This window comes from Aquarana catesbeiana, linkage group LG02 (genome assembly GCF_042186555.1).
Source record: "Aquarana catesbeiana isolate 2022-GZ linkage group LG02, ASM4218655v1, whole genome shotgun sequence".
NCBI lineage: Eukaryota > Metazoa > Chordata > Amphibia > Anura > Ranidae > Aquarana > Aquarana catesbeiana.
In genome coordinates this window covers 634,057,554-634,074,056 of record NC_133325.1, presented here as the reverse complement: position 1 = coordinate 634,074,056, position 16,503 = coordinate 634,057,554, and positions in this window count along the sequence as shown.

Below are 16,503 nucleotides of genomic sequence, written 5' to 3'. Positions count from 1 at the left end.
GTCTTTTTTCTTTTATAGCGCAAAAAATAAAACACCCATGATTAAATACCACCAAAAGAAAGCTCTTTTTATGTGAAAAAAAGGACAAAAATTTAATATAGGTGCAGTGTTGCACCTGTTTGTACTTTGTTTGTAGCATGCGTGTTTGTACTTTGGACTTTTGTGTGACGGACTTGTGTACACTAGGGATGAGCCGAACACCCCCCTGTTCGGTTCGCACCAGAACATGCGAACAGGAAAAAAGTTCGTTCGAACATGCGAACACCGTTAAAGTCTATGGGACACGAACATGAATAATCAAAAGTGCTAATTTTCAAGGCTTATATGCAAGTTATTGTCATAAAAAGTGTTTGGGGACCTGGGTCCTGCCCCAGGGGACATGGATCAATGCAAAAAAAAGTTTTAAAAACGGCCGTTTTTTCAGGAGCAGTGATTTTAATAATGCTTAAAGTCAAACAATAAAAGTGTAATATCCCTTTAAATTTCGTACCTGGGGGGTGTCTATAGTGTGCCTGTAAAGGGGCGCATGTTTCCTGTGTTTAGAACAGTCTGACAGCAAAATGACATTTTGAAGGAAAAAACTCATTTAAAACTACCCGCGGCTATTGCATTGCCGACAATACACATAGAAGTTCATTGATAAAAAACGGCATGGGAATTCCCCAAAGGGGAACCCCGAACCAAAATTAAAAAAAAAAAATGACGTGGGGGTCCCCCTAAATTCCATACCAGGCCCTTCAGGTCTGGTATGGATATTAAGGGGAACCCCAGCCAAAATTAAAAAAAAAAATGACGTGGGGTTCCCCCTAAATTCCATACCAGACCCTTCAGGTCTGGTATGGATTTTAAGGGGAACCCCGCGCCAAAAAAAAAAAAAAAAACGGCGTGGGGTCCCCCCAAAAATCCATACCAGACCCTTATCCGAGCACGCAACCTGGCAGGCCGCAGGAAAAGAGGGGGGGACGAGAGTGCGGCCCCCCCTCCCTCCTGAACCGTACCAGGCCACATGCCCTCAACATTGGGAGGGTGCTTTGGGGTAGCCCCCCAAAACACCTTGTCCCCATGTTGATGAGGACAAGGGCCTCATCCCCACAACCCTGGCCGGTGGTTGTGGGGGTCTGCGGGCGGGGGCTTATCGGAATCTGGAAGCCCCCTTTAACAAGGTGACCCCCAGATCCCGGCCCCCCCCCTGTGTGAAATGGTAAGGGGGTACATAAGTACCCCTACCATTTCACGAAAAAAGTGTCAAAAATGTTAAAAATGACAAGAGACAGTTTTTGACAATTCCTTTATTTAAATGCTTCTTCTTTCTTCTATCTTGCTTCATCTTCTGGTTCTTCTGGCTCTTCTGGTTCTTCTGGTTCTTCCTCCGGCGTTCTCGTCCAGCATCTCCTCCGCGGCGTCTTCTGTCTTCTTCTCCTCGGGCCGCTCCGCACCCATGGCATGGGGGGGAGGCTCCCGCTCTTCTCTTCTTCTCTTCTTCTCTTCTTCTTTTCTTCTTTTCTTCTCTTCTTCTCTTCTTCCTATTCATTTTCTTCTCCGGGCCGCTCCGCAATCCATGCTGGCATGGAGGGAGGCTCCCGCTGTGTGACGGCGCTCCTCGTCTGACAGTTCTTAAATAACAGAGGGGGGCGGGGCCACCCGGTGACCCCGCCCCCCTCTGACGCACGGTGACTTGACGGGACTTCCCTGTGACGTCACGGGGAATGCCACAGGGAAGTCCCGTCAAGTCACCGTGCGTCAGAGGGGGGCGGGGTCACCGGGTGGCCCCGCCCCCCTCTGTTATTTAAGAACTGTCAGACGAGGAGCGCCGTCACACAGCGGGAGCCTCCCTCCATGCCAGCATGGATTGCGGAGCGGCCCGGAGAAGAAAATGAATAGGAAGAAGAGAAGAAGAGAAGAAAAGAAGAAAAGAAGAAAAGAAGAGAAGAAGAGAAGAGCGGGAGCCTCCCCCCCATGCCATGGGTGCGGAGCGGCCCGAGGAGAAGAAGACAGAAGACGCCGCGGAGGAGATGCTGGACGAGAACGCCGGAGGAAGAACCAGAAGAACCAGAAGAGCCAGAAGAACCAGAAGATGAAGCAAGATAGAAGAAAGAAGAAGCATTTAAATAAAGGAATTGTCAAAAACTGTCTCTTGTCATTTTTAACATTTTTGACACTTTTTTCGTGAAATGGTAGGGGTACTTATGTACCCCCTTACCATTTCACACAGGGGGGGGGCCGGGATCTGGGGGTCACCTTGTTAAAGGGGGCTTCCAGATTCCGATAAGCCCCCCGCCCGCAGACCCCCACAACCACCGGCCAGGGTTGTGGGGATAAGGCCCTTGTCCTCATCAACATGGGGACAAGGTGTTTTGGGGGGCTACCCCAAAGCACCCTCCCAATGTTGAGGGCATGTGGCCTGGTACGGTTCAGGAGGGAGGGGGGGCCGCACTCTTGTCCCCCCCTCTTTTCCTGCGGCCTGCCAGGTTGCGTGCTCGGATAAGGGTCTGGTATGGATTTTTGGGGGGACCCCACGCCGTTTTTTTTTTTTTTTTTTTGGCGCGGGGTTCCCCTTAAAATCCATACCAGACCTGAAGGGTCTGGTATGGAATTTAGGGGGAACCCCACGTCATTTTTTTTTTAAAATTTTGGCCGGGGTTCCCCTTAATATCCATACCAGACCTGAAGGGCCTGGTATGGAATTTAGGGGGACCCCCACGTCATTTTTTTTTTTAATTTTGGTTCGGGGTTCCCCTTTGGGGAATTCCCATGCCGTTTTTATCAATGAACTTCTATGTGTATTGTCGGCAATGCAATAGCCGCGGGTAGTTTTAAATGAGTTTTTTCCTTCAAAATGTCATTTTGCTGTCAGACTGTTCTAAACACAGGAAACATGCGCCCCTTTACAGGCACACTATAGACACCCCCCAGGTACGAAATTTAAAGGGATATTACACTTTTATTGATTGACTTTAAGTATTATTAAAATCACTGCTCCTGAAAAAACGGCCGTTTTTAACCCCCCTGGCGGTATTCCCGAGTCTGGCTCGGGGTGGATTTTACATACCAAAAGCGGTATCCCCGAGCCAGACTCGGGCTTGCATCGCAGGATCCAGGAAGAGATTACTTACCTTGTCCCCTGGTTCCTGCGATGTCTCCCCGCTGTGATCGGCGAGCCGCCGTGTCTCGCTCGATTCACAGTGCCGAGCTCCGTTCCCTGCGAGCGTTGCGACGCACGGGGACGGAGTTCGGCGGTAAATTCAAAAGTGAAACACATAGTATAGATACAGCATACTGTAATCTTACAGATTACAGTACTGTATCAAATAACTACACATCCCCTTTGTCCCTAGTGGTCTGCCCAGTGTCCTGCATGCAGTTTTATATATATAAAACTGTTCTTTCTGCCAGGAAACTGGAGATTGTCCATAGCAACCAAAACTGTCTCTTTACATCAAAAGTGGTTTTAGACCAGCTAGAAAAAAGCGATAATAAATTATAATCACTTGCAGAATTGAGCGATAGTGATTTGTGGAGAGATCCGTCATCAAACAATAAAAGTAATAAAAGCTAAAATTCTGCAACTGTGCAAATTTCAGTGTTTTTGATTTGATTACATTATTATATATTTTTTATTATTATTATATTATTATGTGTTTTAATTATTTATAGTTATTTATTATATTATAATTTTTTATTTCGTTTTTCAAACTTTATCATACCCGGGATGTCTACTAGACTCTTGTTTGGACAGATTTAAGTGAACTATTCCTAAGAATTACAGGCCTACAATATGAAACGCCATATTTCTGTGCAAAATAATTGTACCGCTTTCAGCACCTAAAATCTGAAATAATCATACCGCCAGGGAGGTTAAAACTTTTTTTTGCATTGATCCATGTCCCCTGGGGCAGGACCCAGGTCCCCAAACACTTTTTATGACAATAACTTGCATATTAGCCTTTAAAATTAGCACTTTTGATTTCTCCCATAGACTTTTAAAGGGTGTTCCGCGGCATTCGAATTTGCCGCGAACACCCCAAATTGTTCGCTGTTCGGTGAACTTGCGAACAGCCAATGTTCGAGTCGAACATGAGTTCGACTCGAACTCGAAGCTCATCCCTAGTGTACACATGATAGGAAAATCTGACAACAGACCATTGTCCAACAAAATTTTTTTTTAGCCTGCCATCTAACATTTGTTGGCGGAAAGTTGGCCAACAATTGTCTGATGGAGCATACTAACTGTCGAATTTTAGGAAAACAGTCTAAATTTTTGGCAGACAATGGTCTGTTGTCAGATTTTCCTACCATGTGTACACAAGTCAGTCACACAAAAGTCCAAAGTACAAACACGCATGCTCAGAAGCAAGAAGGAGCCGAAAGCTTGTAAACTAGTGTTCGTAATGGAGAATTAACATTCATGACATGGCAAATTATGAAATCTCGAAATGAAATTCTCTTCTTCTTTAATGGTATAATAATGAAGCTGATTTGCTGGTCATAATGATGGAGTTCTGCCTAACGTATTTTAAAAGGCTTTTATTTTCTAGTGATATCAAGAATAATATTATTATGCTTGTTTATTTATTTATTTTTGAGCAAGTTACCACAACACCATTATCCTGTAGTTTTTAAGATCAAAGATACAAATGTTGGTGTCCCTTGTTAATTTTACCTTGTATTTTTTTAAATGTAACTGCCTATTCCCAAACTGTCATTTGAAGTAAAACGCATAGCCAAGTATTATGCTACACATTTTTTTTTTAATTTTGCATTCAAATAAATAAAAAAATTAAATTGGAGATGCTATCTGCCATCCAAATATAAAGAACTTAAACAAAAATTGCATTATATGCATACAAAAATAAATAAAATATAACAAAGAAAATCATTATACACAAGACCATAAAAAAATATTTAGTAAAGGGAGTAGGGGTGCAAATCCCCAGACCGGCGGTCTTGTTGGGGGCCTTGTGTATTGCCACTGACCGCCATGCTGCTGTGGTGGCCCAGGTGGCTGTGGTGGGGGGTGGCTGTGGAGGTGGTGGATGTGGGGCCACAAAATCACACAGGTGTGTGTTTTCTTTAATTTGGCCCCTCACCCCCTTGTTGAGGAGCTGCAGGATTAGTTTCTCACACCTGCTCCTTTGCTCACCATTTATCTGCTTTAATTTATTGGCAGTTAGCACGGCAAATCCCTCAGCCTTATCTGGGTCTATCCTGAGGGCAGTAGTGGCCTGACCGAGGAAGGCAGCTGTGGCCTCGTCCAGATTCCTGCTCTTCCTGGCCCTTTTAGCGATAGGGCATAGGGGAAGGATCTGGGACTCCGTCTGGCTGCTGGCCATGGGCTCCTCCTGATTGACACTTTCCTGTGTATGAAAATGTGACATAATTAGAATCTTTTTTAGGGTTTGGTCATCAATTACACACAATTTTGATCTTTTCACTGTTGCAAATTTAATATGGAGAAATATAAAAGACTATCATTCTGACCCCAGCATTTTTTATTCTTGTACAAATCATTTTTGGTGACTACTGTCTATCTATATGGAAACCACTTTGTTAGGGCAGAAATATTTTAACAATAGCGTCTAGTTATCATCATTGCATTTTTGGATACAAATATGTTCAACAATGCTATACCTGGGTCAAGCTTGGCTCCTCCACATCTTCATCCTGTGCAGCAGGACCTGGGTGGACCTCTGGAGCTAAAAGGTCTCAGCAGATGTGGAAGGGAGTGTAGACAGTAATCTCCTGGGTTCTATCTGGTCAGACAAAAAATAATACCACAGCCTGGGGAAATATATGTCATCTGCTGATGTGCCAGATCTCTGTGAGTCCATCACCTTGTTGTGCTCCCTTTTAAATGTGCTCCTCAGGTTTGAGATTTTTGTCTTGACATAGTTGATGTCTGCCCTGGGGTATACTGGCTTCACCAATGCTCCCTTCCTCAAGATTTTATTTGAGTAGTCTCAACTCTTGACCTTCCAGAGACAGGGCAGCTCCTGGTACAGGTCAATGAATTGGGGCAAAAAATCTGGCGAGGTAAATTTATCCGTCATGAAAAATGATATGATGCCTGCAAGACAGAACACAAGACAAAACATTATGTCTGGCTTAACTCATAAGCTGCTCCCAATCTAGGTCAAAAATATAAGCACTATAGGCCACTAACCACCTATGCCCAAATTTCCAATTGTCCCTTCGCTTTCTGGCTCCTTTCGGGTGTTGGCAATGGCCATTGTTTGTCCTCCACTCCAATGGCTTTATATACACTGCGCATGCTTGAAACTCTGCTCTCAGTGCGTCATGACGCTGGGGCGTGACCATCTCTCTTTTGCATGCGACACACACGACGGAACATTTGAGAGGGACAACATGGCAGATTCCGCGGATTCCAGGCAGCCCTGCAGTGGTGTAGCTAATAGGAGGCACAAAGCAACCCTCATGAGCAAGGATGAGATGTTGGAGATCGTGCGCATCCTCGAGAAGCATGACTATGACTGCAAGTTGCGCATTTATGAAAGGCCCAACAGCCGAAATGACGGCATTTTGGAGAAGGTCATCGCCATTTTGCAGGGTGATTTTTCAGTGACACTAACAAAGGACCAAATCAGAAAACAATGGTCTGATCTCAAACATCATGAGCAAGACCAGATGGAGTCCATACATAAGATTATCAAAAAAAGTAAGCAAGATTTGTATCTAACCAATATGGATATGTGTAAATTAGCTGTCTGTATATGTGCTTTCTTCAAGTAGCTTGAGAGAATTATATATAATATTTTCTATAATCTTTGTCTGAATTGTTATTTTAAAGATGAAGTAAAATAGAAAGCAGGTATGAACATTCTTATTTGGTTCTGTTTCTGGACTTTTCTTTATTTTTGGACCTAATTTATTTCTCTTCTTTCAACAGGGAGACACCAATAAATTTGAGGCAACAGCCAAGCCACCAGAAGGGGCGAAGGGAGGCTACCCTCACTCGGGCCCCAACAGGGGAGGCAACAAGGCCATCTTCCCACCAAAAATGTAAGTGACAACTTCAAACACACTCATTTAGCCATCAACAAGGGTGATTGTAGGTGGGCCAAAAGCCATGGGCTTAGGGTAGAACTTAAGGGTTAAAGAACACTTTCTGGTTGCTGCCTGGGTCATCAGTGCCCCTCAATGCAGCCTTGCCAGTGTAGGCATGGTAGAGGAGAGGCCCCAGGATCACAGTCACACAGAGTCACGCATGCTAGAATGAGCATCATATATCCCCTATCCCATATGATACAAGAGGGGTGGGGGGAAACTGCAGGACTTTTTCAATGTTGGCACTTGTCCAGTGTTTGCCCTCTGTAAAATTACATCACCTTCCCTTTTCTATGCATGAAAATGGATGCTAGAAACAGATGGGACTAGGAGTGGCTTAATGAATGGTGTGTTGTTTCTTTTTAGAGGGAAGTGAGTGTGGTCATCTCACCCAGGATGTGGGTTTGGAGGCATAAGATCTGACTCCTGGATCAAGCACAGACCTGTTGTCAAGGCTAGGCTCAGCCCTTCCTTTACTGAGCTGGCCGCTCAGCTGTCAGCTAATTGCCAGCTCCCATCTCTCTCAGCTGTTGATGATATCCTGCTCGTCAGTCCTGCCTACTTAAGCCGTCCAGTCCAGAGGAGCTCTGCCTTTGCCTTAGTCAACATCACAGTGATGATCTCCTGCATTCCTGTTTAAAGACTTGCTTTTCTTACATCCCTTCTGGCTCCAGATTGTGCTTGCTGTTTCTCTACATTTATCCTTGACTTCTGGCTTGGCTGACTATCCATTCCGGTTACTGAACTTTGGCTATGTTTTGACTACATTTGTTCTTTTTACTTTTATTATTAAACAAGTATGATTTAACTGTACTTCTGTCTCGGTCTGATTTCATGGTTTCTGACAGTAGGCGAAGGCCATGAATTCAGAAGATGCTCACCTGGAATCTCCCACTGTGGCCGCCCTGGTACAACCTATGTTGCAGGCCGACCCTGCTGCTGCTCAAGTCTCTGTGCAGGCACCCACCTTGAGTATTACCTCTATAAGAGGTATGTCTGGTTCCACTCCGCTTCCCCAGCAATTTGGGGGCAATCCAGTCCAATGCAGAGGGTTTCTTAACCAGGTTGAGATATACTTTGAGATGCTGCCCCAGGCATTTGCCACAGACAGAAGCAAAGTAGATTTCATGATATCTTTGTTTCTGAGAGAGCCTTGGACTGGGCAAACCCTCTATGGGAGAAGCAAAAACCTGTTTTCTTGAGCTACCCTGAGTTTGTGGCCTCCTTTAAAAGTGTATTTAACATTCTCGCATGCTCTGCTTCTGCTGCAAAGTGCCTCATGTCCATTGAACAGAGTATGAGAACTGTTGCTGACTACGCCATTGAATTTCGTACTCTGGCAGAAGAGGTTGCTTGGAACAATGAGGCCCTCGTGGCTGCTTTTTCTCATGGTCTCTCGGATACCATCAAGGATGAGATAGCAGCTCGAGATATATCCACTGAGCTGGAGAAGTTGATCACGTTTGCCATCCTCATTGATTCCAGATTAAGAGAAAGATTCTCTTTTAAGGAGCGCTTGCAGAAAGCCTCCTGTACCTTTGTCTCCGAACTTTACAGTCCCACCCGTGCCTCCCTCAGCTCTCATGCCTCCTGGTACTAAGTTGGTCAGTGAAGGAGAACCTTTAGGAGGAGGGAGAGATTGTGCCTTTATTGTGGCCAGACAGGTCACTTTTTGAAGTCTTGTCCTACCCATCCAGAGAACACCCAAACCTTGAGGTCCTGTCATGGACAGACCTTAGGTGGTGTTGTTTCATCCCCAGTTATCCAGAAGGATAAGCCCCTGGTTTCGGTTACCCTTCCTTGGGCTGAATCGTCCATTGAGATACAGGCTCTAATTTACTCTGGGGCTGCAAGCCTGTTCATTGATGCTGCCTTTGTATCGAAGCACTCGATCCCGCTACAGCTGCGTGACACTCCACTTGCCATTGAGGCTCTTGACGGGAGACCTCTACAGCCTGCCTATGTGACTCATGAGACAGTTCCATTGTCCATGGCCGCAGGGGCTCTTTGCCATGAGATAATCCAATTCCAAGTTATTTCCTCACCTAAGTTTCTGCTGGTTATTGGTTATCCTTGGTTACAGAGGCACAACCCCTCTTTTGATTGGCTCCATGCTGAGGTTCTCTCCTGGTCACCAAAATTCAGTGAGACATGCTTCCAGAAGGTAGCCAAGGTTCTGTGCACCTCTTCACTCTCCTCTCTGCCGGAGGAGTAACACGATTTTAGCAATGTCTTTGATAAAGGTAAAGCCGGTAGTTTCACCCCACTCGGCCATATGATTTCTCTGTGAAGAAGAAGAGTGGTGAACTGAGACCTTGTATCGACTATAGAGGACTCAATTGTTTCACAATTAAGAACGCCTATCCGATTCCATTGATTACGGAGTTATTTGACTGCCTGGAGTGAGCAACGGTTTTCATGAAGCTTGATTTGAGAGGGGAATCCAATCTCGTGAGGATTAAGGAGGGTGATGAGTGGAAAACTGCATTTAATACCAGAACAGGCCATTATGAGTACCCCGTAATGCCTTTTGGTCTTTGTAACGCACCAGCAGTTTTCCAGGAATTTATTAACAATGTCCTCCAAGATTTGTTGCAGTTATGTGTGATGGTTTATCTCAATAATATCGAAGTCCCTGGAAAGCCACCACACAGATGTCTGTCGTGTGCTTCAGAAACTAAGAGAGAACCATCTCTATTGTAAACTGGAGAAGTGCGAATTCCATCGTAAACAGGTTAAATTCCTGGGCTATGTCATTTGAAAACTGCTGGTTTTTCGATGGACCCAGAGAAACCTTCAGCAGTTCTACAGTGGCTCCGACCCATGGGTTTACATCCTCTGCAGCGTTTCCTGGGCTTTGCCAACTATTATGGGAAGTTTATTCTGAACTTCTTGTCTCTGGTCAAGCCCCTGACTGATATGACCAGAAAGGACGGTAACCCACAGAGTTGGTCTTTGGAGTCCATTAAGGCCTTTTAGAGTCTCAAGGCTGCCTTTGTTTCAGCTCCTGTGTTGGCACATCCTGATCCTACATTACCTTTCATCCTTGAGGTTGATGCTTCTGAGACTTGTGTTGGCACCCTTCTGTCTCAACGCCCTACCTCTGAGAGCGCTATGCATCCTTGTGGCTACTTTTCCAAGAAATTGTCACCTGCGGAGTGCAATTATGAGATTGGTGACAGAGAGCTGGCGATCATTTTAGCCCTGAAAGAATGGAGACATCTCCTCGAAGGTACCACTCTGCCGGTTCTCATTCTTACTGACCATAAGAATCTCACATTCTTGTCTGAGGCTAAACGCCTCTCTCCCAGAAGGGCGCAATGGGCTCTTTTATTGTCAAGTTTCAATTACATTGTCTCATTCTTACCCGGTACTAAGAATGTAAGGGCGGACGCCTTGTCACAACAATTGTCCTTCACTTCCAAGTTGGTGTCAGTTTCGGTTCCTGTGATTCCTTCTGATCGGATTCTGGCTACGGTTCGCACCAGTCTAACTTCTACTTTGGGTGACAAAATTCTTGCTGCTCAGGTCCATGCTCCACCTGAGAAACCTTGTGACTGCTGCTTTGTCCCAGAGAGTCTCCGTACTGCCATGCTCCAGACTTACCATTCTCCCAAGGCTGCTGGCCACCCTGGGTAAAATCAACTCATTTGGGCCATTTCCCGACAATTCTGGTAGCCTAGTCTACGTGCTGATGTAACTGCCTTCATAGCTCCTGTTACCCAACTCCCAGGGCAACACAACTGGTCATACCTATTACCGTGGGCAGAGTTTGCTCACAGCAGTGCCTTGAATTCTGGTTCCCGATTGTCCCTGTTTATGGCGAATTCTGGTTTACAGCCTTCCATGTTGCCTGACTCGTTTGTTCTGCAGAGTATTCCTGCATTAGAGGAGCATTTCCATGGTCTTCGTTCCACTTGGGCACAGGTCCAGGAGGCTTTGCATCATGATAATGATAGGTACAGACTCCATGCTGACCACAGACACCTGCCTGCGCCTTCCTACCAGGTTGGGGACAGGGTCTGGCTGTCATCTCGCAACCTCTGACTTCATGTTCCCTCACTGAAGTTCGCACCTCAGTTTATTAGGCGTTTCTGTATTCCGTATTCTTCACAGGATTAACCCAGTGGCTTACGCATTAGACCTTCCTTCTAATATGCGTATTTCAAATGTATTTAATGTCTCCTTATTAAAACCTTTGGTCTGCAACCGCTTTACCACCTCGGTGCCATGTCCTCACCCTGTACAGGTTGAGAACCATGAGGAGTATGAAGTATAGTCCATTATTGACTCCCGTAGGTTTTGTGGGCGCATACAGTACCTGGTGCATTAGAAAGGGTACGGTCCAGAGGAACTCTCTTGGGACTCATCCTAGGACGTACATGCCCCTGTTGTCCTCTGTGATTTCCATAGGCATTCTTCACTCAAGCCTGGTGGTCCTCAGAGGGGAAGGGGTCTTGAGGAGAGGGTATTGTCAGGGCTGGGCTCAGTCCTTCCTTCTCTTAGCTGGCCACTCAGCTGTCGGCTAATTGCCAGCTCTCATCTCTCTCCACAGTTACTCAGCTGTTGATGATATCCTGCTCGTCAGTCCTGCCTACTTTAAAGACTTGCTTTGCTTACATCCCTTCTGGCTCCAGATCCTGCTTGCTGTTTTTCCACATTGATCTCTGACTTCTGGCTTGGCTGACTATCCATTCCAATTACTGAACTTTGGCTATGTTTTAACTACGTTTGTTCTTTTTACTTTTATTATTAAACAATTGTGATTTAACTGTACTTCTGTCTCGGTCTGATTTCATGGTTTCTGACACCTGTCCATTGTGGAATTCAAATCCCCTAACGCAAGTCGCACTTCGGGCCAAAGCAATCCCGAAGAGGAAGAAAGTATTCGGGAGCCTCTTTTTTTTTTTTTTTTTTTTTTTAATATTTTTTATTGAACAATGTACAAAATATGATACATACATTTGTGTTCTGTTATTTTTCGTTACATAGTATTATAGCATATTACACATATTTTCATTATAATAACTGTATGTTACATTATGTTGAGTAGCTGCTATAAACCTGTTGTGGTGTTTATTCATGGTTTCTCTGTCTTTGGACTGAGCGATCTCTCAATGTGGTCGCATCCTCCAACATGAAGCCATGTTTGCTGCAACTTGTTTTTAATGCTTCTAGCGGTCACAAATACTGTGGTTTTCTGCATTAGTAAGTTATTATATGCTTGAACCTTCATATGTAGAGTATCTCTAGTTTTAACAATTATTTAAGGTAACATAAAAAGAAAACAAGAAAACAAATAAAACAAATATATTTGTCCCAACAGTCTAATTGCCTCCCCTGGTTAGATGTCTCACTTTAACTCACTTTTACTTTCAATAATTCAATCGTCTTGAGTACCATGTGTTCCATGGTTCCCATATTTTAGATATCTTCTCATGGTTCCCCATAGCTGATGCGTGTAAAACTTCATATGTACCATAATTGTGAACTGTGGTTATTACTTCTGTAATGGATGGGGGCTCTGTATCCTTCCAGTGTCTAAGAATAATAAGCCTGGTTACCAGCAATATGTGGGAAATTATCGTTCTAACCTGGTTCGGAATAGATTCTAGGTCTATTGATAATATAGCCATTGATGGGCTTAGAGGAGGGGTTTGGTACGAAAAATTTCGTATTATGTTTTCTATTTGCCTCCATAATGGTTTTATTTTAGGGCAGTTCCATAGGATGTGGGATAGCGTGCCGCACTCTCCACATAATCTCCAGCATTCAGGAGAGGAGTTGTGGTAGATTTTAGATATACGACTGGGTGTGAGGTACCACTTGTGGAATATTTTTTGCTGCATCTCCCTTAGGTTAGTGCTTTTAGTGGAGTTTGGGGATTTGATGCAGACCTTTTTTTCTTGAAGACCCAGATATAGGGTTGATATCCCTTTTAGTTTAGTAGAGGTTTGTGTTAGATATTGGAGTATCTTTGTTGGTAAGTTAGTAAATATGTTGGGGTGTTTTTTCAGGAGTTGCGTAATTTGTACGTATTTATAGTGTTCTGTGTGTGGTAACCCAAATTCCTCCTGTATCATTTTGAATGATTTAATTGAGCTACCCTCTACTAAGTCTTCGATGTGCTGTATACCCCTCGTCTTCCATGTCTTTAAGTTAATATCTGGGATGATATGACTAAGTGCGGAGATCTGGAGCTTAAATGGAACCAATGTGCCCGTCCACTTTGGGTAATTTCTAAGATAACCCCATGCTCTTATTGCTGCAAGTATGGTTGGGGATAGCTTTACATCTAGGGAAAAGTTCATATGTCATGAGAAAATCTTTCAGTGATTTATTTTTTATTTGGATTTTTTCTATCTCTGCCCACAGTGTAGACAGATCCTTCTCCGATGTCAACCAGTTTCTTGTTTGTGCTAGTATAGTTGCAAAGTAGTAGTCCTGCATGTGTACGTGTCCTACTCCTCCTGCTGTCCTGTGTTTTATTAGTTTAGTGAAGGCACATCTTGCCTTCTTTCCTTGCCATATATATCTATTTATTATAGGTTGCAGGGAATTAAAGAAAGAGTTTGGTAGTGGGATTGGAAGGGTCCTAAATAGGTAGAGTATCTGTGGCAGAATTTGCATCTTGAAAGCTGCAAGTCTGCCCAGCCACGAGAGTTCGGTTTTTGCCAGTTTGTGTAGTTTGTCGGGGAGCTGTTTCAGAAAGGGGATGTAGTTGGCTGTCAATAAATCTCCAGACTTAGGAGTTGTAATACCCAAGTATTTTATTCCTTCCGTTTTCCATATGTATGGGAATTTTTGTTGTAGCTTGTGACTAACCTGTGGCGATATTCCTAGGTTTAATGTATAGGACTTAGATTCGTTTACTTTATAGTACGATATTTTATTGAATGTTTGTAGGGCCTTATGGACTGATGGTAGGGAGGTTTCTGCCTTTGTGAGCATCAGTATGATGTCATCTGCGAATAGACTGATGATATGGCTTCTTTGGCCTATCTGTACCCCGGAAATGCCTGGGTGTGTTCGCAGATGGGTTGCCAATGGTTCCATTAGTAAGTTAAAGATCAGGGGAGAAAGAGGGCATCCCTGCCTCGTCCCGTTCGTAATCTGGAACGGGCAGGATAGCGCTCCTGCTATGAGTACTTGTGCTGATGGATGTGTGTATAAGGCCATAATGGCTGAGTATATTGAACCTCCAAACCCAAACCTCTCTAGCACCTGAGAAAGAAACTGCCAATGGATTCTATCAAACGCCTTCTCTGCGTCCAAAGCGAGGAGCAGAGAAGGCGTTTTACTTCTGTCCGCAATGTGGATTACGTTGATCAATCTTCTTGTGGCATCTGAAGTTTGCCTTCCCTTAGTGAACCCTGATTGATCTATGTGAATAATTTCAGGAAGAATATGCATTAACCTATTCGCTAATAGTTTTGCATAAGTCTTAATATCCATATTTAACAGGGATATAGGTCTAAAATTTTGTGGGGTATCCGGTGCCTTCCCTGGTTTAGGCAATGCAACTATGGTTGCTTTCAACATCTCAGGAGGGAATGACGAGGAGGCAACAGCAGCACCGAACATCTCTGTCATATGTGGGGTTAGTATGTTGAGAAAGGCTTTATAATATTCCCCCGAAAAGCCATCAGGTCCGGGGGATTTGTTTATAGGCAGTGACTGTATGGTAAGACTGACTTCTGATTCTGTAATGGGGGAATTCAGTGTTTGAAGGTGTTCTGCAGTAAGTTTAGGTAAGTGTATATTTTGTAGGAATGTTTCTATATTTTCTATATTGGGTTGCGGTATAGTGGAGTCATTTTTAAGATTATATAAAGAGCCGTAGTATTGGCTAAAGGCATCGGCTATTTCCTGTGGGTGCTGGTGTTTGATTAGTGTTTTTGGATGCGTAATATATGGTATGTGTGTTTTATGTCTGTGACCTTTTAGTTGATTGGCAAGTAATTTCCCTGCTCTATTACCGCTAGTATAGTATGTCAGTTTTAGCTTCCTGGAAGCCTTTTCAAAGTCCTCCAGTAGAGTTAGTCTCAACTCTGTACGAAGCATATTGAGTTGATCAATCAAGTTTTGAGAAGTAAGTGTCATATTTTGCCTCTCCAAAATTTCAATTTGGTTTATGATTCTCGTTGTCCGCTGTTGCCCCATCCTCCTGTTTCTCGCCTCCTGTTGCATCAACACCCCCCTTACAAATGCCTTGTGGGTATTCCACAGGGTGAAAGGATCTGAAACCGACCCCTTATTGAGTGAAAAAAACTCCTTCATCTGCTGTTCTATATACAGCTTGGTCGGGCCATGCTGGAACAGCCTGGGGTTGGCTCTCCACATGGAAGTGTTTTTAATCTTAGAAGGTTTCCCCACTTGTAGCTCCACTGGGGCATGATCCGACCAAGCTATATTGTGTATTTTAGCATTTCTACATTTAAACAGCAACCGTTTATCAACCAAAAACAGGTCTATTCTACTGTAAGATTTATGACAGTGGGAAAAAAAAGAGTAGTCTCTTTCATTAGCATTAAGGCATCTCCATGCATCATACAATAAATACTTGCGAAGTATAGGTTGTAGAGTTGGTGGAGATCTTTTAGGGTTGGATGTTGAGTCCAGAGCAGAGTCAGGCACCATGTTGAAGTCTCCGCATATCACTGTTGCTCCTTGGCGTACTTGATCTATTTTCTTGAGTACTGAGTGTAGGAATTTGGATTGCCCTGCATTTGGGGCATAAATGTTTGCCAAAGTGAAAGTTTCAGAGTTAATGTCACACACCATAACTATGTAGCGACCATGTGGATCCAATAGGATCTTATGCAGGAGGAATGTTATTGTATCTTTAATTGCGATCATCACCCCTTTTTTTTTGCTTTTGCGTTTGCGCAGAAAATATGGGGGAATCTCGGATGGGAGCATTTGGGTGGAGAGTCAATGTGGAAGTGGGTTTCTTGTGTGCATAGGATATCAGTGTTTTTTTGGATCGCTTCCTTCCATAAGGACTTTCGCTTGGCCGGATGGTTAAGTCCCTTTGCATTAATGGTCAGGAAATTCACTGCCATGTATTCGGTTTATGTGATGGGGTGTTTGACATATATTATAAGTGTCACTTACTTCGTCTAGGTGCCTGGCCTGTAGGATGATTTCGTGCTGGACTTTGAGACTTCCTGGAGATGACTTTTCTTGGTTGGTGCAACATCCTCCCAGGTGTGAGGCAATGGTCTTGACTGTTGGCTTAAGAAAAGAAGAAAAAAAAAGGAAAAGGGAAAAAAAAAACTTGTAGGAACCGAGGTTCAACTTTTGTGGCTGCATATCAGCTAGCAAGTAGAAACGTTAAAGTGTGACTCTCGGTCACTCAGGTAGTAACTTGTGGGTAGTAAGTTTAAATAAACTTAACGGAGCGGTGGTGCTTACTCCCACGCGGGTCGTTGGTGGTGT